This window comes from Zeugodacus cucurbitae, chromosome 6, assembly GCF_028554725.1.
Source record: "Zeugodacus cucurbitae isolate PBARC_wt_2022May chromosome 6, idZeuCucr1.2, whole genome shotgun sequence".
Classification (NCBI taxonomy): domain Eukaryota; kingdom Metazoa; phylum Arthropoda; class Insecta; order Diptera; family Tephritidae; genus Zeugodacus; species Zeugodacus cucurbitae.
Window position 1 is genome coordinate 30956065 of NC_071671.1, and position 22486 is coordinate 30978550.

The following is a 22486-nucleotide window of genomic DNA, read 5'->3' on the forward strand; positions in this document are numbered from 1 at the left end:
GCGAGCTAAAGTGAGAAGGCGAAGCCCGCTTATGCGGTTGTGCGTAGGGTTTGGGACCCACCACATAAAAACACCCCCCAATGAAAAATCTACGAAAGCCTCGGATGAGACACCCCCCTTTTGATGACGACCCCTGCAAACGTTTTAAGGATAATGATATAAGGGCATGCACCTGGAATGTCCGGACCCTTAATTGGGAAGGTGCCTCTGCCCAGCTGGTTGATGTCCTCATACGACTTAAGGCTGACATCACCGCCATCCAAGAAGTGCGATGGACGGGACAAGGACGGAAGAAGGTGGGTCCTTGTGACATCTACTACAGCGGCCATATAAAGGAGCGCAAATTTGGTGTTGGATTTGTGGTGGGAGAGAGACTCCGTCGCAGAGTCCTGGCATTCACCCCGGTGGATGAACGTCTAGCCACAATCCGCATCAAAGCGAGGTTCTTCAACATATCGCTGATTTGCGCCCACGCCCCAACGGAAGAGAAGGACGATGTGACCAAAGATGCTTTCTATGAGCGCCTAGAACGCACCTATGAGCGCTGCCCCCGCCACGATGTAAAAGTCGTGCTTGGTGATTTTAACGCCAGGGTGGGTAAAGAAGGTGTCTTTGGCACAACAGTCGGAAAATTCAGCCTCCATGACGAAACATCGCCAAACGGCCTGAGGCTGATCGACTTCGCTGGGGCCCGAAATATGGTCGTCTGTAGTACCAGATTCCAGCATAAGAAAATACATCAAGCTACTTGGCTGTCTCCTGATCGAAACACGCGGAACCAAATCGATCACGTTGTGATAGACGAAGACATGTCTCCTGTGTTTTAGACGTGCGTACGCTCCGAGGACCAAATATAGACTCGGACCATTATCTGGTCGCAGCGAAGATACGCACCCGCCTCTGTGCAGCAAAGAATGCCCGTCAACAAACACAAGGAAGGTTCGACGTCGAAAAGCTGCAATCGCAACAGACAGCCACGAAATACTCTACTCGACTTGCACTCCTGCTCTCTGAGAGCACTCATCAGCATCTCGGTATAAGGGAACTGTGGAACGGCATCTCAAACTCACTGCGTACCGCTGCAGCCGAAACAATTGGTTTTCGGCAACGACAAAAAACAAGCTGGTACGATGAGGAGTGCCGTCTCGCAGCGGAGAGAAAACAGACTGCCTACCTCGCAACATTGCAAACGACCACAACACGTGCGGGATGGGATAGATACCGAGAGCTGAAGAGGGAAGCGAGACGCATTTGCAGACAAAAAAAAAGAGGCCGAAATGCGTGAGTACGAAGAGCTTGAGAAGCTGGCAGACAGAGGGAATGCTCGAAAATTTTATGAAAAAATGAAGCGACTTAACGAAGGTTTCAAGACCGGAGCATCCTCATGTAGAGACCAAGGTGGTAATCTGGTAACCGATGTCCAGGGCATACTGGGATTATGGAGGGAACACTTCTCCGACCTGCTGAATGGCAGTGAGAGTACAACACCAGGAGATGGCGAACCCGATCCCCCAATCGATGACGATGGAACAGATGTTCCATTACCCGACCATGAAGAAATTCGAATAGCAATTACCCGCTTGAAGAACAACAAAGCAGCGGGGGCCGATAGATTACCGGCAGAACTATTCAAATACGGCGGCGAAGAACTGATAAGGTGCATGCATCAGCTTCTTTGCAGAATATGGTCGGAAGAAAGCATGCCTGACGATTGGAATCTCAGTGTGCTCTGCCCAATCCATAAAAAGGGAGATCCCACAATCTGCGCCAATTACCGTGGGATCAGCCTCCTAAATATCGCATACAAGGTTCTATCGAGCGTATTGTGTGAAAGACTAAAGCCCACCGTCAACAAACTGATTGGACCTTATCAGTGTGGCTTTAGACCTGGAAAATCGACAACTGACCAGATATTCACCATGCGCCAAATCTTGGAAAAGACCCGAGAAAAGAGGATCGACACACACCACCTTTTTGTCGATTTTAAAGCTGCTTTCGACAGCACGAAAAGGAGTCGCCTTTACGCCGCGATGTCTGAATTTGGTATCCCCGCAAAACTAATACGGCTGTGTAAATTGACGTTGAGCAACACCAAAAGCTCCGTCATGATTGGGAAGGACCTCTCCGAGCCGTTCGATACCAAACGAGGTTTCAGACAAGGTGACTCACTATCGTGCGACTTCTTTAACCTGATGCTGGAAAAAATTATAAGAGCTGCAGACCTAAACCGAGAAGGTACAATCTTCTACAAGAGTGTACAGCTCCTGGCGTACGCCGATGATATTGATATCATCGGAAGCAACAACCGCGCCGTTTGTTCTGCTTTTTCCCGCATGGATAAGGAGGCGAAGCGAATGGGTCTGGAGGTGAATGAGGACAAGACGAAATATCTCCTGTCATCAAACAAACAGTCGGCGCATTCGCGTCTTGGCTCCCACGTCACTGTTGACAGTCATAACTTCGAGGTCGTAGATAATTTCGTATACCTGGGAACCAGCATCGAAAACACGAACAATGTCAGCCTAGAAATCCAGCGCAGAATAACTCTTGCCAACAGGTGCTACTTTGGACTGAGTAGGCAATTGAACAGTAAAGTCCTCTCTCGACGAACCAAAATCAAGCTCTACAAGTCGCTTATCATTCCCGTCCTGCTTTACGGTGCAGAAGCTTGGACGATGTCAACATCAGATGAGACGACACTAGGAGTTTTCGAGAGGAAAATTTTGCGCAAGATTTATGGTCCTCAGAACATTGGCAACGGCGAATACCGCAGACGATGGAACGATGAGCTGTACGAGTTATACGACGACATTGACATAGTTCAGCGAATAAAAAGACAGCGGCTACGCTGGCTAGGTCATGTTGTCCGAATGGACGAAAACACTCCAGCCCTGAAAGTGTTCGATGCAGTACCCGCCGGAGGAAGCCGAGGAAGGTGAAGGCCTCCACTCCGTTGGAGGGACCAGGTGGAGAGCGACCTGGTTACACTTGGGATCTCCAACTGGCGCCGAACTGCGAAGGAGAGAGACAGGTGGCGCACTATCGTCGATTCGGCTATAACCGGCTAAACGGTTGCAACGCCAATCACATACACATAAAGTTTAGACATATTACATAATATAAAAGGTAATAAATTATTTATCTAAGAGATCCTTTTTTGCTGACCATACATAACGTACTTCACCCTTGTGTACTAATTCTGTACAATGTATAATACTACTTAAATAACTTATATTTAATATGTTCTTTAATTTTGTTTTTATAAGTGCATTTTTTAATGGTACCAACGGTACTCCAAAATCTATCTATTGATATCCATATCTTTCTTTAAATTATTATCACTTAACCCAAGTAACTTCCATTGAGTTATTATCTTATCGGGATCACAGAAATAAATTTTTAAATTTTGAATTAATGGTTGGTTGGTTCTTTTTCCAAAAGAACATTACTTGGTGTTATAATATTTAAAAACTGCAAATCTTCCCGGTAAAAATCAAATCTCGATTTGATTTGGTCTAAAGATCAATATTTCAATATATCAAGAACGTTTGTTTGATTATCACTTATTTCGTTATCGCTAGTTTTACTTTTAATATACATATTCTTCACAGTTGTCTCAACAAATATTTTTGATACATGAATACGATTTTTCGTATCTTTATATTTAATAAATATGTATATTGTTTCAAAATTTGTTGCCAATGAAATTACTTAAAATATGAAGGAATATTTACTTAATATTAGAATAAAATGATTACAACCGACAACTTTCCGACTGAAATTCCTTATTCAAAATATTAATATTTGGGTGTACATACACGCCGAGGATGGGATCATGTGTAGAAGTTCACGTAAGTGAGGAATGTTTTTGATTGTCATTCACTTGGGAGTGGCCCGAAACGATTCTTCTCCACATGGTTGAACCATGTCACGACTGCCGGTTTTAGACCAAGTATCCTCTGGGTAACCAACAGACTGTAGAAGAAAAGATTATACCGCCTTTCCTCGGCGCCAAAGCCTCGTTAACCTCGCTAAGCAAACAGGGAGTGCCCCGCGTAAATGAGCTTAATTGATAATCGGAGAGCAGAGCTATATATTCCCTTTCCCATCACACATCCCCCAGTCTTTTGCTCCCCCGCAGAGCATATCAATATGTGCATATATCCTTTTTAAAAATATTTGGGATGCAATTTTGAATTAGTTGGTTGTTATGTTTAGCTTAAGAAAAGTGCATTGGGGAGTGCGTATTCCAAAATTTGCTAAGCTGTAATCATATGCAATGTATAGAAAACAATTTTGTCAAAGTTACCCTCGTTATGAATTGATGATGTGATCAAATGTGAACTCAGTACAACTTCTTGGGTTCACGTCTCGGCATTTGCAATATTGTATAAATATATTTTTTATATATTCTAAAAATTCCTTTAAAATCATATTTAAGAGTTAAAAAATCCTATTAATCAGTAAACATTACTAAAAAATCATGGTCATTCCTCGATAAATCATTTCAAAGCATGGACATATCACATCAAAGGCCAATCGTCTCATTCTCGTTGTTATAAGTTCTCTGGCCTGCGTTCCTGCTGCTCGCCTTAATACTCTGCTTCTTTATCTTCTGATCCTTTCGCTTTACTTATTTTCTTCGCTTTACTTTATTGTTTCTTCTGGATTTAGCTTGTTGCTGACTTGATACGCTCATGCAACGATTTACGTCGCTTAAAATTTTCTGCTTCTCCGCTTATCTGTCACCGTTATACGTCTATATGTTTATTCGGTTACTTTTGCTTTATATATTTTGCGAATGTACAATTTCAGCGGACGTTTTATATTTTATAAAAATGATTAAAATGGTAATATGTCGGAAACATTTTGATTTGTTTTATAACTTTATGAGCACTTCTCTTTTGAAATGTAAAATGTCAATTGTAATATTTAATTAAAACTTTTATCTACCAAACCACTCCTGACACCAATTTGAAGGATCGCCCTTTCAAATAAACGCATTTAGTTTAAACTAAAAAGTTAATAAAATTATCTACGACTTCGCAGTTATGACTGTCAATAGTGACGTGGGACCCAGCCGAGAATGCACTGACTGTTTGTTTGAGGACAGGAGATATTTCGTCTTTTCCTCATTCACCTCCAGACCCATTCACTTCGCTTCCTTATGCAGGCGGGAAAAAGCAGAACAAACGGCGCGGTTGTTGCTTCCGATGATGTCAATATCATCGGCGTACGCCAGTAGCTGTACACTCTTATAGAAGATTGTGCCTTCTCTATTTAGCTCTGTAGCTCGTATTATTTTTTCCAGCATCAAGTTAAAGAAGTCACATGATAGTGAGTCACCTTGTTGAAACCCCGTTTGGAATCGAACGGCTCGGAGGGGTCCTTCCCAATCATAACGGAGATTTTGCTGTTGTCGATCGTCTTTTCAAGGCTCTTCTCATAGATTTGACGCATGGTGAATAACTGGTCAGTTAGTTATATATGCGGTATTTAGGAGGCTTAGCCCACATCGGCCCACAGATTACCTCATTGGTCTCTACATAAGGACGCTCCGGTCTTGAGTCTTTTTTAATAAAATTTTCGAGCATGACCTCTGTCGCAAGCTTCTCAAGCTCTTCAAATTCGTCTCTCTTCCCTCTTCACTCGGTATCTATCCCATTCCGCACGTGTTGTGATCGTTTGCAACGTTGCGGGGTAGTCAGTCTGTTTTCTTACCGACGAAATCAAATTGTTTCGGCTGCAGCGGAGTTTGAGATGCAGTTCCACAGTTCCCTTATACCGAGATGCTGATGAGCGCTCTCAGAGAACAGGAGTGCAAGTCGAGTAGAGTATTTTTGGCTGTCTGTTGCGATTGCAGCCTTTCGACGTCGAACTTTCCTTGTGTTTGTTAACGGGCGTTCTTTGCTGCACAGAGGCGGTTCATATCTTCGCTGCACCTGGATAATGGTCCGAGTCTGTATTTGGTCCATGGAGCGTACGCGTCTCTAAAACACTGGAGACATGTCTTCCGTCTATCACAACAGTCGATCAGCGTCAGGCCGTTTAGCGATGTTTCGTCATAGAGGCTGAAATTTCCTTCTTTAACCACACTAGCGCTGAAATCACCAAGCACGACTTTGGCATCTTGGCGAGGCAGCGCTCGTAGGTGCGTTCTAGGGGCACATAGAAAGTATCTTTGATCACATTGTCCTTCTCTTCCGTTGGGTCGTGGCTGCAAATAAGTGATATGTTGAAGAACCTCGCTTTGATGCGGATTGTGGCTAGTCGTTCATCCACCGGGGTGAATGCCAGGACTCTGCGACGGAGTCTTTCTCCCACCAAAAATCCAACACCAAATTTGCGCTCCCTTATATGACGCTGTAGGAGATGTCACAAGGACAAATTTTGTCCCGTCCATCGCACTTCTTGGGTGGCAGTGATGTCAGCCTTTAGTCGTATGAGGACATCAACCAGCTGGGCAGAGTCACCTTCCCAATTAAGGGTCCGGACATTCCAGGTGCATGCCCTTAAATCATTATCCTTAAGACGTTTGCAGGGGTCGTCATCAATAGAGGGGTTCGGAGCGCCAATATAATTTTAAATTGTAAAAAATAATTGGACTTTTTCACTTATTTCACGCAATTTAGTTGTGGTTATTTTTTAGATAATTTTTTAGATAAATCTAAATTTGTTTTCGCATACTGCAGAGATGAAATCAAATATCGATAAGATAGCAATCATATATGTATATCCTCCTGTTGCTCGTATAAATTTTACTTTGTGATGACTCTGTTGAATTTAATGCGTTAAATAATATAATGTTGGCCAAGGAACTCTGTTCGTCGAAGAGGCACCCTCATTACATATGGTCGGCAAAATATTGTTTTAAATATAAAAGTGAATGTACATATATTTCTTTTGTTTTTGGAAAAATAAATCGCTTATTTACATGAATAGTGTCACAAATCGAAAGTGGATTTTTCAGGAAAGTGGTTTAAAGTTTTCAGTTGTCTCTTATTTAGCAAATATAGAAAAATGCTATATTTTTATTGACTAAACTAGTGGTATGTATTATATTAAATAAAATGCTGAATACAAGTGGGCTAAATAGAGTGTGCTTTTTTACACAATATGGACAATGATAATGCACACTCAACTTAAAAATCTAATGTTTTAGTTATGACACTATTAATGTAAATTAGCGATATTTAATTCATTTCATTTTTTTTTTTCTTCCATACTCCCCCGCTTTCTTCGGTTTTGAATTAGGTTTGGTCTATAAAGTCAAACGGCAACCGTAATCAGAGGGTAAATTGAAGTAAATTCTGTGATCATAAAAATTTAAAAACTTCTTTTATGTATGTTCAATTATGTGGACTTTTTTGAAAAATTTTCACCTTGTATTGAATCCTCATACCGTTGTTGTATCGCTTTACAAGGACATGTTGCAATACTGAAAGTGCACGTTTCGTTTTCGTTCGCAGTTTTGGGCCTTTCATCCGTGATTGTACCAAGAACAGTGATGAATGTTAACGTGTTATTTGCACGAGCTATATTTATATTGCTAACTGATAAATATAATGTGCAAAAAATGGATGAACGATCTCACTTACACAAGAGGTTCGGGTACTTTTGTCAATTCACCCTTAAGAATATATATAAATAAATATAAAAAATAGATATACACATACCAAATATTGAAATGACCGTTTTTTTGTACTGGAATTAAATAAATAATAATAATAAATTAAAACTAAACAAATAAATTATGAAATTTGTAAGTATGGATCGGTTGCCGATTGCAGGTAAAGATTTAACAATATTTCACCGTTGAAAGTAATAACTGACCAAAATTTGAAACGAACGCTTGTCTTATTTCCTCTGCTCATGGGTTAACATTTCCACAAACGTTAGAGACATTTTCTGGCAACTGTCAAGTTTCGTTTTCGATTTGTTGTGTTGCAATCCACTTTTCATTAATTTCATCATTTTCCTCATTTAAAAAGTTTTACATCACGCTTTGATGACAGCTCTCGTGTTGACCATGTGGTTATCCAAGCCTTTGCCAACCTTATCTTTAAATGATCTAAAGCAGTCTCCACGACTCTTCGGCATTTCGAAAGTACATAGTTACATATTATTTATGCAATGTTCGCTCAATAAAACGACTAGAGCATTAACTGACGATATTTGTCTACTCATGTCTTTAAATAAACTATATTGTGCCAACTGACATTTTAAAGATGAAGTCTCAATTATTGAAGAGTCATTACAACGGCCTGGATTTCAAAAGTTTATGTATATAAAGCGGCATCTATAACATTATAGATATACATTAGGTGTTTAAAAGAGCTTCATGAATAGCATCCACTAAAGCCAAAAGAACGGTGGAATACCATCCTTTTTAATTGTAGTATTCAACAGCATCTTCCGCATAGCGAATAATCGGTAGCTTTATCAACAGTGAGTTTGGACAAATACTTTTTGAAGGAATAATTTTTAAACTGTCTAATTTTTGTTTTTGGTCGGAAGAAAGCATGCCTGACGATTGGAATCTCAGTGTGCTCTGCCCAATCCATAAGAAGGGAGAACCCACAAACTGTGCCAATTACCGTGGGATAAGCCTCCTAAATATCGCCTATAAGGTTCCACCGTCAACAAACTGATTGGACCTTATCAGTGTGGCTTTAGACCTGGAAAATCAACAACAGACCAGATATTCATCATGCGCCAAATCTTGGAGAAGACCCGTGAAAAGAGGATCGACACACACCACCTTTTTGTCGATTTCAAAGCTGCTTTCGACAGCACGAAAAGGAGCTGCCTTTATGCCGCGATGTCTGAATTTGGTATCCCCGCAAAACTAATACGGCTGTGTAAGTTGACGTTGAGCAACACCAAAAGCTCCGTCATGATTGGGAATGACCTCTCCGAGCCGTTCGATACCAAACGAGGTTTCAGACAAGGTGACTCACTATCGTGCGACTTCTTTAACTTGATGTTGGAAAAAATTATACGAGCTGCAGAGCTAAATAGAGAAGGTACAATCTTCTACAAGAGTGTACAGCTCCTGGCGTACGCCGATGATATTGATATCATCGGAAGCAACAACCGCGCCGTCTGTTCTGCCTTTTCCCGCATGGATAAGTAGGCGAAGCGAATGGGTCTGGAGGTGAATGAGGACAAGACGAAATATCTCCTGTCATCAAGCAAACAGTCGGCGCACTCGCAGCTTGGCTCCCACGTCACTGTTGACAGTCATAACTTCGAAGTTGTAGATAATTTCGTATCCTGGGAACCAGTATCAACAACACCAACAATGTCAGCCTCGAAATCCAGCGCAGAATCACTCTTGCCAACAGGTGATACTTTGGACTAAGTAGGCAATTGAACAGTAAAGTCCTCTCTCGACGATCCAAAATCAAACTCTACAAGTCGCTTATCATTCCCGTCCTGCTTTATAGTGCAGAAGCTTGGACGATGTCAACATCAGATGAGACGCCACTAGGAGTTTTCGAGAGGAAAATTTTGCGCAAGATTTATGGACCTCAGAACATTGGCAACGGCGAATACCGCAGACGATGGAACGATGAGCTGTACAAGTTTTACGACGACATTGACATAGTTCAGCGAATAAAAAGACAGCGGCTACGCTGGCTAGGTCATGTTGTCCGAATGGACGAAAACACTCCAGCCCTGAAAGTGTTCGATGCAGTACCCGCCGGAGGAAGCCGAGGAAGGGGAAGGCCTCCACTCCGTTAGAGGGACCAGGTGGAGAGCGACCTGGTTACACTTGGAATCTCCAATTGGCGACGAACTGCGAAGGAACGAGAGGAGTGGCTCGCTCTCATCGATTCGGCTATAACCGGCTAAACGGTTGAACGCCAATCACATACAATTTTTGTTCCGCTGTACATCTATTGAGCTCTGTTTTGAGAGCATCGAACCTAGTTTGCTGCCATCTTCGTCGAAGTTTGCGTTTTTTATGGATTTCATCTAAGAAGTATTTTCGGAATTTGTTTCCACTTAGATTCACGTGAATATTCGGTGTACTGTTCCACCGCATAATTGGCGATTCAATTATGATTTTGATTTAACAATTTTTAAAAAGCTTTTATAATTTCAGTTTAACAATTTTAATAATGTTTTATAATTTGACAAATGCGAAAATAAGAGGGCTGTTCGAGTCGCTCGAGACGTATAGGAATCACCCAAGACGTATGACAGATCGCTGTCGCTATTGAATAGAAAAAGAAGCAAAGGGATTCCCTCGTCGGTCCTTTCATTCCCTTTTGTGTGAATAGGTCGGTGGTGTGATGTGTGTGGTGTGATTGTGGTTGGGTGTCGATGTAGTAATGGAGGATGGAGTCATATGTAGAAGTTCACGCAAGTGAGGAAAGTTTCTGACTGTCATTCACTTGGGAGTGGCCAGGAACGATTCTTTTACATGTGGCTCAAGCAGCTCACGACTTCCGGTCTTAGACCAAGTATTCTCTGGGTAGCCAACAGACATCCGTTTGGAGGCGAGCTAAAGTGAGAAGGCGAAACCCGCTTATGCGGTTGTGCGTAGGGTTTGGGACCCACCACATAAAAACACCCCCCCAATGAAAAGAACAAAACAGCCTCGGATGAGAGACCCCAATTTTGATGACGACCTCTGCAAACGTTTAAAGGACTACGAAATAAGGGCATGCACCTGGAATGTCCGGACCCTTAATTGGGAAGGTGCCTCTGCCCAGCTGGTTGATGTCCTCGTAAGAGTAAAGGCTGACATCACCGCAATCCAAGAAATGCGATGGACGGGACAAGGACGGAAGAAGGTGGGTCCTTGTGGCATCTACTACAGCGGCCATATAAAGGAGCGCAAATTCGGTGTGGGATTCGTGGTGGGAGAGAGACTCCGTCGTCGGTTCCTGGCATTCACTCCGGTGGATGAACGTCTAGCCACAATCCGCATCAAAGCGAGGTTCTTCAACATATCGCTGATTTGCGCCCACGCCCCGACGGAAGAGAAGGACGAAGTGATCAAAGATACCTTCTATGAGCGCCTAGAACGTACCTGAGCGCTGCCCCCCCCACGATGTCAAAATCGTGCTTGGCGATTTCAACGCTAGGGTGGGTAGAGAAGGTGTCTTTGGCACAACAGTCGGAAAATTCAGCCTCCTCACCAAACGGTCTGAGGCTGATCGACTTCGCCGGGGCCCGAAATATGGTCGTCTGTAGTACTAGATTCTAGCATAAGAAAATTCATCAAGCTACTTGGCTGTCCCCGGATCGAATCACTCGCAACCAGATCGATCATGTTGTGATAGATGGACGACATGTCTCCAGTGTTTTTGATGTTCGTACGCTTCGTGGTCCCAACATCGACTCGGACCACTATCTTGTAGCAGCTAAGATACGCACCCGTCTCTGTGTAGAAAAGCGCACACGTCAACAAACACAAGGAAAGTTCGACATCGAGAAGCTGCAATCACAACCGACAGCCGAACGATTTTCTACTCGACTTGCACTCGTGCTCTCTGAGAGCACTCATCAGCATCTCGGTATAAGGGAGCTGTGGGACGGCATATCAAACTCCTTACGTACAGCTGCAACCGAAACCATTGGTTTTCGGAAAAGTAAAAAAAACAGCTGATTGTCGTCTCGCAGTGGAGAGAAAACAGACTGCCTACCTCGCAATACCGAGAGATGAAGAGGGAAGCGAGACGCATTTGCAGACAAAAAAAGAAAGAGGCCGAAATGCGTGAGTATGAAGAGCTTGACAAGCTGGCCGACAGGGGTCATGCTCGAAAATTTTACGAAAAGATCCGGCGACTAACTGAAGGTATCAAGACCGGAGCACACTCCTGTAGGACCCCCAGAGGTGATCCAGTTATTGATGACCAGAGTATACTGAGTTTGTGGAGGGAACACTTCTCCAGCCTGCTGAATGGCAGTGAAAGTATAACACCAGGAGGTGGCGAACCCGATTCCCCAATCGACGACGATGGAGCAGATGTTCCATTGCCCGACCGTGAAGAAATTCGAATAGCAATTACCCGCTTGAAGAACAATAAGGCGGAGGGGGCCGATGGGTTACCGGCCGAGCTATTCAAATACGGCGGCGAAGAGCTGATAAGGTGCTTGCATCAGCTTCTTTGCAGAATATGGTCGGAAGAAAGTATGCCTGACGATTGGAATCTCAGTGTACTCTGCCCAATACACAAAAAGGGAGAGCCCACAATCAGCGCCAATTACTGTGGGATCAGCCTCCTAAATATCGCATACAAGGTTCTGTCGAGCGTATTGTGTGAAAGACTAAAGCCCACCGTCAACAAACTGATTGGACCTTATCAGTGTGGCTTTAGACCTGGAAAATCAACAACAGACCAGATATTCACCATGCGCCAAATTTTGGAGAAGGCCCGTGAAAATAGGATCGACACACACCATCTCTTTGTCGACTTTAAAGCTGCTTTCGACAGCACGAAAAGGAGCTGCCTTTATGCCGCGATGTCTGAATTTGGTATCCCCGCGAAACTAATACGGCTGTGTAAGCTGACGTTGAGCAACACCAAAAGCTCCGTCAGGATCGGGAAGGACCTCTCCGAGCCGTTCGATACCAGACGAGATTTCAGACAAGGTGACTCACTATCGTGCGACTTCTTTAACCTGATGCTGGAGAAACTAATACGAGCTGCAGAGCTAAATAGAGAAGGTACAATCTTCTATAAGAGTGTACAGCTACTGGCGTACGCCGATGATTTCGATATCATTGGAAACAACACCCGCGCCGTTAGTTCTGCTTTCTCCAGACTGGATAAGGAAGCGAAGCGTATGGGTCTGGTGGTGAACGAGGACAAGACGAAATATCTGTTGTAGATAATTTCGTCTACCTGGAAACCAGCATTAACAGCAATAACAATGTCAGCCTGGAAATCCAACGCAGAATCACTCTTGCCAACAGGTGCTACTATGGACTAAGTAGGCAATTGAAAAGTAAAGTCCTCTCTCGACGAACAAAAACCAAACTCTACAAGTCTCTCATCGTTTCCGTCCTACTTTACGGTGCAGAAGCGTGGACGATGTCAACATCCGATGAGACGGCACTAGGAGTTTTCGAGAGAAAGGTTTTGCGGAAGATTTATGGTCCTTTAAGAATTGGCAACGGCGAATACCGCAGACGATGGAACGATGAGCTGTATGTGTTATTCGACTACATAGACATAGTCCAGCGAATAAAAAAACAACGGCTACGCTGGCTGAAGGACCGGGTGGAGAGGGACCTGGCTTCGCTTGGTATAACCAATTGGCGCCAAACTGCTAGAAGGAGGGATACGTGGCGCGCTGTTTTGGACTCGGCTATAACCGCGTAAGCGGTGTCTACGCCAGTCAAGAAGAAGAAGAAGAATGGAGACCTCTCTGGGATAATTAGAGTTCATTATATGTTAGGCTTGAATTAGCCAGCCGACCATTCGCCCGAAGTAGACTTTTCGTTTCTATAAATGGGTTTAGAACTAAGATTGAGCTTTTGTTTATTAATCGGCTTCGATCCTCTAAGTATGGATATGTCGAGACCGAAGTAGCGCGTAACTGCTATAAGAGCGACATTTGCTTTTTGTAAGTCTTGGTGCGTTAATGTATAACATTGGCTGTAAGTTGCTCCTTTAACTTTAAGTTTAAGTCGATCGATGAACTTAAGCATATAAGCGGCGACTCGGAGCGCTCGGGGGAACGATGAGAATCGTTGAAGGATGTCAGCGTCATCCAGTGTTGTATTATTAGTGACGATTTTCTGGGGCAATTATGTTGCGCGTGGGCGATTGTGGCCAAGAATCAGGAGGTTCTAGAGGGTGGTGGTGGCGAGATGTAACGGTTTGCATCCTCTTGTACCTAGGTCAGCACTGGCCACGTGTCGCCAAGTGGCTGATCCTTCTAGATCAAGTATTTGAGACGTTGGATTAGAAATATATGTCTTCCACGCGTGTGGTGGCTTTTCTAACCAGGCTAAAACTATTTCAGAATCGGACCATAGATATAATTTGTATTTCGCCATGTTTACATGGGTCTGCACCATAGAAACTAGTTTTGCTAGTAGCAGGGCGCCACACAGTTCTTAGTGTTTTTAGAGGAGCAACTTTTGCTTTTGCTACTAGTAGATGACTTGTTGTTACGGTATCGTTTTGTGTGCGCACATAGATAGTGCCATAATATGTCTTTTCAGAGGCGTCACAGACGCCGTGTAGTTCTACTTGGTATTCGGGGGAGTAGTCTATCCACCGTGGAATTTGTATCTACGAAATGTCGTTCAGAGTAGTAGCAAACTGGGACCAATTTTTTAAACGAAGAGCTTTCACTTGTTCGTCCCAGCCGGTTCCGTCTAGCTATAATTCTTGTATCAGAATTTTTGCTTGTATCATAATTGGTGTAAGCCATCCTGCGGGGTCGAAAAGTTTTGCCACAGAGGATAAAATTTGTCCCTCCGTTATGGCGGATATTGACTCTGTAGTGTATGAAAACTGGTCAGATATCGCATTCCATTGGATGCCTAGTGTTTTTGTTGTACTTCCCTTTTCGAATATAAGGAAATTATTATCCAACAAATTGTCTTTCTATATATTTTCTAAGATATTTGGGTGATTAGCTGTGATCTTTTTTAAGGTAAACCCTGCCGTTCTGAGAGCATTTATCACCTGTGATAAAGTCTCGTATGCTTGTGGAAGACTGTGGCTTCCAGACAGAATATCGTCCACATACGTACATACATACAGTCTTCTGCCAGTTCATGGAGTGTACGAGTGGATAAGTATGGTGCACAGTTCACACCAAAGGTAACTGTTTTTAATTTAAAGTCGCGTAGTGGACTATTGAAAGATTTTTGGAAAACAATCTGCTGAAAATCTTCTTCATCTTTATGTACGGCTATTTGCCGATACATTTTTTGGACATCTCCATTGAATACGTATTTGTATATACGCCAATTTAATATGAGGAGCTTTAAATCTGGTTGGAGTGTGGGTCGCGTAAATTGATTATGATTTAGGGAATTCTCAGAGCTTGTGGATCTAGATGCATTTAATACAACTCTTACTTTTGTTGTTTTTTGTCTGTCTTCACTACTGCATGATGAGGCAAGTAGAATGAGTGGTATTTGCCTTTAATGATTTCTTCGCATGATGTGATCTAAATGGAGGTATTCTTCTAAGACCCCATCATAAACATGTTTCAGTTCACCTTTTCTATGTAGTTTTTTCCCATAATTAGAAATTGTTGTATAGCAGAGGTGCGAGAGTGACCTAAGGCGAGTGTGTTTGGGAATTGTTGTTTTAATGGTCGTACGACGTACCGACCATTCTTTGATCGAGTAGTTGTGACTTTGTAGAAATCTTCACAATACTGATCTTCTGGTATTTTTTTTATATAGGGGGAAGTCCTTCTATCTCCCAAAATTTCCTTAATTGTGAATTAAGGTATTCATTGGAAATTTCTTCAACTTGAGTTGTCAAGGTGGATTCTGTTTCTGCCACTAGCCCACTTATATATGTACAATATCGTGTTTTGAGCTAGTAGGGTTGTTTAAATGAGTCTCACTCATCCCCCCACTGTAACATATATCCACACTTACTAAGCATCAACATACCACACTGACATACAACATTTATCCAAATCCACACCACTGATACATAACATTCACCAGACTCACCACAGAACAGAAGAAAACTGTCACATCAACACACTCACACACACAACAACACCGTTCACCACACAAAAGGGAATAGAAAGGATCGTCAATTATACCCGCGATTTCTTCTTTTTCGACATGCGTTCCGATTCTCGTATCATCATTCGTTTTCACCATCCATCCGGCAACTCGTCGCAGCAAGCAGATTATTAATTCGACAACGTCCACGAAACGCTACATTCGCACCAACCGATTCTTTCTCATCCACCTTTATATAAAACTAATATTTAAAATAAAGCTCCGTCAGGATCGGGAAGGACCTCTCCGAGCCGTTCGATACCAAACGAGGTTTCAGACAAGGTGACTCGCTATCGTGCGACTTCTTTAACTTGATGCTGGAGAAAATTATAAGAGCTGCAGAGCTAAATAGAGAAGGTACAATCTTCTACAAGAGTGTACAGCTCCTGGCGTACGCCGATGATATTGATATCATCGGAAACAACACCCGCGCCGTTAGTTCTGCTTTTTCTCGCCTGGATAAGGAAGCGAAGCGAATGGGTCTGGTGGTGAACGAGGACAAGACGAAATATCTCCTGTCATCAAACAAACAGTCAGCGCATTCGCGTCTTGGCTCCCACGTCACTGTTGACAGTCATAACTTTGAAGTTGTAGATAATTTCGTATACCTAGGAACCAACATTAACACCGATAATAATGTCAGCCTTGAAATCCAACGCAGAATCACTCTTGCCAACAGGTGCTACTATGGACTGAGTAGGCAATTGAAAAGTAAAGTCCTCTCTCGACGAACAAAAACTAAACTCTACAAGTCCCTCATCATTCCCGTCCTACTTTATGGTGCAGAAGCGTGGACGGTGTCAACATCCGATGAGACGGCACTAGGAGTTTTCGAGAGAAAGGTTTTGCGGAAGATTTACGGTCCCTTAAACATTGGCAACGGCGAATACCGCAGAAGATAGAATGATGAGCTGTATGTGTTGTTCGACGACATAGACATAGTCCAGCGAATAAAAAGACAGCGGCTACGCTGGCTGGGTCATGTTGTTCGAATGGATGAAAGTGCCCCAGCTCTGAAAGTTTTCGATGCAGTACCCGCTGGTGGAAGCCGAGGAAGAGGGAGACCTCCACTCCGGTGGAAGGACCAGGTGGAGAAGGACCTGTCTTCACTTGGTATTACCAATTGGCGCCAAACCGCCAAAAGGAGAGATGCGTGGCGCACTGTTGTGGACTCGGCTATAACCGCGTAAGCGGTTTCTACGCCAGTTAAGAAGAAGAATATTTAAAATATAAAATTAACTAAAACATATAAAATCTAATAAAGACAAATATTATAAATTGTATCAGCGGAATATACGTGTTTCATTGTTTTTCGGACATATACTATGTATATTATCAGAGTGCGTCCAAAAGTAGTGAAAAGCTATGCCCCCTATTAAAAAAGGGTGTTTGATATTTTTTCAACATCTTTTAGTATAATTTGTGGAATAAGGTTCCTGCCTAATAGAATCTCTATTGGAGCTGGGCTGTTGCAAGATTCCGATGTGAAATCTTATCCAAATGCTGGCTTTTATTTCGTAGCATCTAAGAATGTATGTAAGTTGCGGTAAGACTATAGCTTCTGCTTGAATGCGCTTATCCATTAGTGGTGAAATTAGGTAATGGGGCAGATTTTATTTGAGTTTTGGGCACGATTCCGATTACTTTGGTTTGACAACGGTATAAATGGGGTATCGGGTGAAAGAGGAGGCTCTCCAGAGCAGGAATATATATAAATATTCTTGATTGGACTTGGATAGTTTTTAAAATATTCATGTTTAAAAGTCCAATTTTTTCTATAAGTAACACATGGAATTTCACACACTGTAACACTATTTTTTCACATTTTTCACTTCACATATTGAAATTTACACTATTAACATTTTAAAAAAATTACCATGGTCGAGCCAAAACCAGGTGTGTTCGAAGTTTTTTCGCGTAGAACTCCTTTCTGGTCAATCCAATACAAGTGTTAGCAAAATTTTCCGTTTTTTTCGTTTTCCGCATAATTGTAAACACATAAATTTGAGAGTGAAAAGTGATTTTTGAAACATATAATTCTGACTTTAAAATTATATAATAAAAGTTAAATGTACATTTAATGCAACGCCTACAGTTTTATTTAATATATTTGAGGTGAAAAATGTGCGTAAAATGTGTTAAAGTGTATTAAATTGTGTGAAAATTTTGATTTTTTTATCTTTAAAGCGGAATATCTCGAAAACTAGGCGTCTGCGGTACCTATTACCCTATATATTTTTGAATCAGCATTAACAGCAATAACAATGTCAGCCTGGAAATCCAACGCAGAATCACTCTTGCCAACAGGTGCTACTATGGACTAAGTAGGCAATTGAAAAGTAAAGTCCTCTCTCGACGAACAAAAACCAAACTCTACAAGTCTCTCATCGTTTCCGTCCTACTTTACGGTGCAGAAGCGTGGACGATGTCAACATCCGATGAGACGGCACTAGGAGTTTTCGAGAGAAAGGTTTTGCGGAAGATTTATGTTCCTTTAAGAATTGGCAACGGCGAATACCGCAGACGATGGAACGATGAGCTGTATGTGTTATTCGACTACATAGACATAGTCCAGCGAATAAAAAAACAACGGCTACGCTGGCTGAAGGACCAGGTGGAGAGGGACCTGGCTTCGCTTGGTATAACCAATTGGCGCCAAACTGCTAGAAGGAGGGATACGTGGCGCGCTGTTTTGGACTCGGCTATAACCGCGTAAGCGGTGTCTACGCCAGTCAAGAAGAAGAAGAAGAATGGAGACCTCTCTGGGATAATTAGAGTTCATTATATGTTAGGCTTGAATTAGCCAGCCGACCATTCGCCCGAAGTAGACTTTTCGTTTCTATAAATGGGTTTAGAACTAAGATTGAGCTTTTGTTTATTAATCGGCTTCGATCCTCTAAGTATGGATATGTCGAGACCGAAGTAGCGCGTAACTGCTATAAGAGCGACATTTGCTTTTTGTAAGTCTTGGTGCGTTAATGTATAACATTGGCTGTAAGTTGCTCCTTTAACTTTAAGTTTAAGTCGATCGATGAACTTAAGCATATAAGCGGCGACTCGGAGCGCTCGGGGGAACGATGAGAATCGTTGAAGGATGTCAGCGTCATCCAGTGTTGTATTATTAGTGACGATTTTCTGGGGCAATTATGTTGCGCGTGGGCGATTGTGGCCAAGAATCAGGAGGTTCTAGAGGGTGGTGGTGGCGAGATGTAACGGTTTGCATCCTCTTGTACCTAGGTCAGCACTGGCCACGTGTCGCCAAGTGGCTGATCCTTCTAGATCAAGTATTTGAGACGTTGGATTAGAAATATATGTCTTCCACGCGTGTGGTGGCTTTTCTAACCAGGCTAAAACTATTTCAGAATCGGACCATAGATATAATTTGTATTTCGCCATGTTTACATGGGTCTGCACCATAGAAACTAGTTTTGCTAGTAGCAGGGCGCCACACAGTTCTTAGTGTTTTTAGAGGAGCAACTTTTGCTTTTGCTACTAGTAGATGACTTGTTGTTACGGTATCGTTTTGTGTGCGCACATAGATAGTGCCATAATATATCTTTTCAGAGGCGTCACAGACGCCGTGTAGTTCTACTTGGTATTCGGGGGAGTAGTCTATCCACCGTGGAATTTGTATCTACGAAATGTCGTTCAGAGTAGTAGCAAACTGGGACCAATTTTTTAAACGAAGAGCTTTCACTTGTTCGTCCCAGTCGGTTCCGTCTAGCTATAATTCTTGTATCAGAATTTTTGCTTGTATCATAATTGGTGTAAGCCATCCTGCGGGGTCGAAAAGTTTTGCCACAGAGGATAAAATTTGTCCCTCCGTTATGGCGGATATTGACTCTGTAGTGTATGAAAACTGGTCAGATATCGCATTCCATTGGATGCCTAGTGTTTTTGTTGTACTTCCCTTTTCGAATATAAGGAAATTATTATCCAACAAATTGTCTTTCTATATATTTTCTAAGATATTTGGGTGATTAGCTGTGATCTTTTTTAAGGTAAACCCTGCCGTTCTGAGAGCATTTATCACCTGTGATAAAGACTCGTATGCTTGTGGAAGACTGTGGCTTCCAGACAGAATATCGTCCACATACGTACATACATACAGTCTTCTGCCAGTTCATGGAGTGTACGAGTGGATAAGTATGGTGCACAGTTCACACCAAAGGTAACTGTTTTTAATTTAAAGTCGCGTAGTGGACTATTGAAAGATTTTTGGAAAACAATCTGCTGAAAATCTTCTTCATCTTTATGTACGGCTATTTGCCGATACATTTTTTGGACATCTCCATTGAATACGTATTTGTATATACGCCAATTTAATATGAGGAGCTTTAAATCTGGTTGGAGTGTGGGTCGCGTAAATTGAATATGATTTAGGGAATTCTCAGAGCTTGTGGATCTAGATGCATTTAATACAACTCTTACTTTTGTTGTTTTTTGTCTGTCTTCACTACTGCATGATGAGGCAAGTAGAATGAGTGGTATTTGCCTTTAATGATTTCTTCGCATGATGTGATCTAAATGGAGGTATTCTTCTAAGACCCCATCATAAACATGTTTCAGTTCACCTTTTCTATGTAGTTTTTTTCCATAATTAGAAATTGTTGTATAGCAGAGGTGCGAGAGTGACCTAAGGCGAGTGTGTTTGGGAATTGTTGTTTTAATGGTCGTACGACGTACCGACCATTCTTTGATCGAGTAGTTGTGACTTTGTAGAAATCTTCACAATACTGATCTTCTGGTATTTTTTTTATATAGGGGGAAGTCCTTCTATCTCCCAAAATTTCCTTAATTGTGAATTAAGGTATTCATTGGAAATTTCTTCAACTTGAGTTGTCAAGGTGGATTCTGTTTCTGCCACTAGCCCACTTATATATGTACAATATCGTGTTTTGAGCTAGTAGGGTTGTTTAAATGAGTCTCACTCATCCCCCCACTGTAACATACATCCACACTCACTAAGCATCAACATACCACACTGACATACAACATTTATCCAAATCCACACCACTGATACATAACATTCACCAGACTCACCACAGAACAGAAGAAAACTGTCACATCAACACACTCACACACACAACAACACCGTTCACCACACAAAAGGGAATAGAAAGGATCGTCAATTATACCCGCGATTTCTTCTTTTTCGACATGCGTTCCGATTCTCGTATCATCATTCGTTTTCACCATCCATCCGGCAACTCGTCGCAGCAAGCAGATTATTAATTCGACAACGTCCACGAAACGCTACATTCGCACCAACCGATTCTTTCTCATCCACCTTTATATAAAACTAATATTTAAAATATAAAATTAACTAAAACATATAAAATCTAATAAAGACAAATATTATAAATTGTATCAGCGGAATATACGTGTTTCATTGTTTTTCGGACATATACTATGTATATTATCAGAGTGCGTCCAAAAGTAGTGAAAAGCTATGCCCCCTATTAAACAAGGGTGTTTGATATTTTTGTCAACATCTTTTAGTATAATTTGTGGAATAAGGTTCCTGCCTAATAGAATCTCTAGTGGAGCTGGGCTGTTGCAAGATTCCGATGTGAAATCTTATCCAAATGCTGGCTTTTATTTCGTAGCATCTAAGAATGTATGTAAGTTGCGGTAAGACTATAGCTTCTGCTTGAATGCGCTTATCCATTAGTGGTGAAATTAGGTAATGGGGCAGATTTTATTTGAGTTTTGGGCACGATTCCGATTACTTTGGTTTGACAACGGTATAAATGGGGTATCGGGTGAAAGAGGAGGCTCTCCAGAGCAGGAATATATATAAATATTCTTAATTGGACTTGGATAGTTTTTAAAATATTCATGTTTAAAAGTCCAATTTTTTCTATAAGTAACACATGGAATTTCACACACTGTAACACTATTTTTTCACATTTTTCACTTCACATATTGAAATTTACACTATTAACATTTTAAAAAAAATTACCCTGGTCGAGCCAAAACCAGGTGTGTTCGAAGTTTTTTCGCGTAGAACTCCTTTCTGGTCAATCCAATACAAGTGTTAGCAAAATTTTCCGTTTTTTTCGTTTTCCGCATAATTGTAAACACATAAATTTGAGAGTGAAAAGTGATTTTTGAAACATATAATTCTGACTTTAAAATTATATAATAAAAGTTAAATGTACATTTAATGCAACGCCTACAGTTTTATTTAATATATTTGAGGTGAAAAATGTGCGTAAAATGTGTTAAAGTGTATTAAATTGTGTGAAAATTTTGATTTTTTTATCTTTAAAGCGGAATATCTCGAAAACTAGGCGTCTGCGGTACCTATTACCCTATATATTTTTGAGTCGGGAGGACGTCCTCTTTCCAACGGTGTAATCAGATCGCGGCGCCATAGTAATCGGAATTGTGCCGAGTGTTGGACTACTCTTCCGCCCATTTCCGAAATTTGGAAATTGGAATACTTTGTTGGCAATTTTATCCGATTTTGAGCTTTTGCTGATATAAAGGATCTTTGAGATCATATGATAATTCAACAGACAGTTTATGCAAAGTTTGTGTTGACGGACAAGATTTTTTCTATCTGAAACGGGTAATTTTTTGAATCTCTCGCCAGATCTTAATTTATGACCTCCCTTACAGTGTTCACACAATGTTTGCCGTTGATTATTTTGATATGAAACGAATGAGTGTCTTTTATTGGCGTATCTATTGTATTGCATATTATTGCTGCCTTGGGGTTTAAACAAGGTTTTCCTTGACTCATTTTGATGA

The 22486-nt window shown here is 41.7% G+C and overlaps 1 long non-coding RNA gene across 1 annotated transcript; it reads right to left on the reverse strand.

The window, feature by feature from the left end:
• Positions 1–2563: 2563 nt before the first annotated feature.
• On the reverse strand, positions 2564–22486 carry LOC128922679 (uncharacterized). Its single transcript, XR_008471860.1, has 3 exons — positions 17604–22486; positions 7383–7704; positions 2564–7310 (listed from the first exon to the last, which is right to left on the reverse strand). It is a non-coding gene; the product is annotated as an uncharacterized LOC128922679 (long non-coding RNA).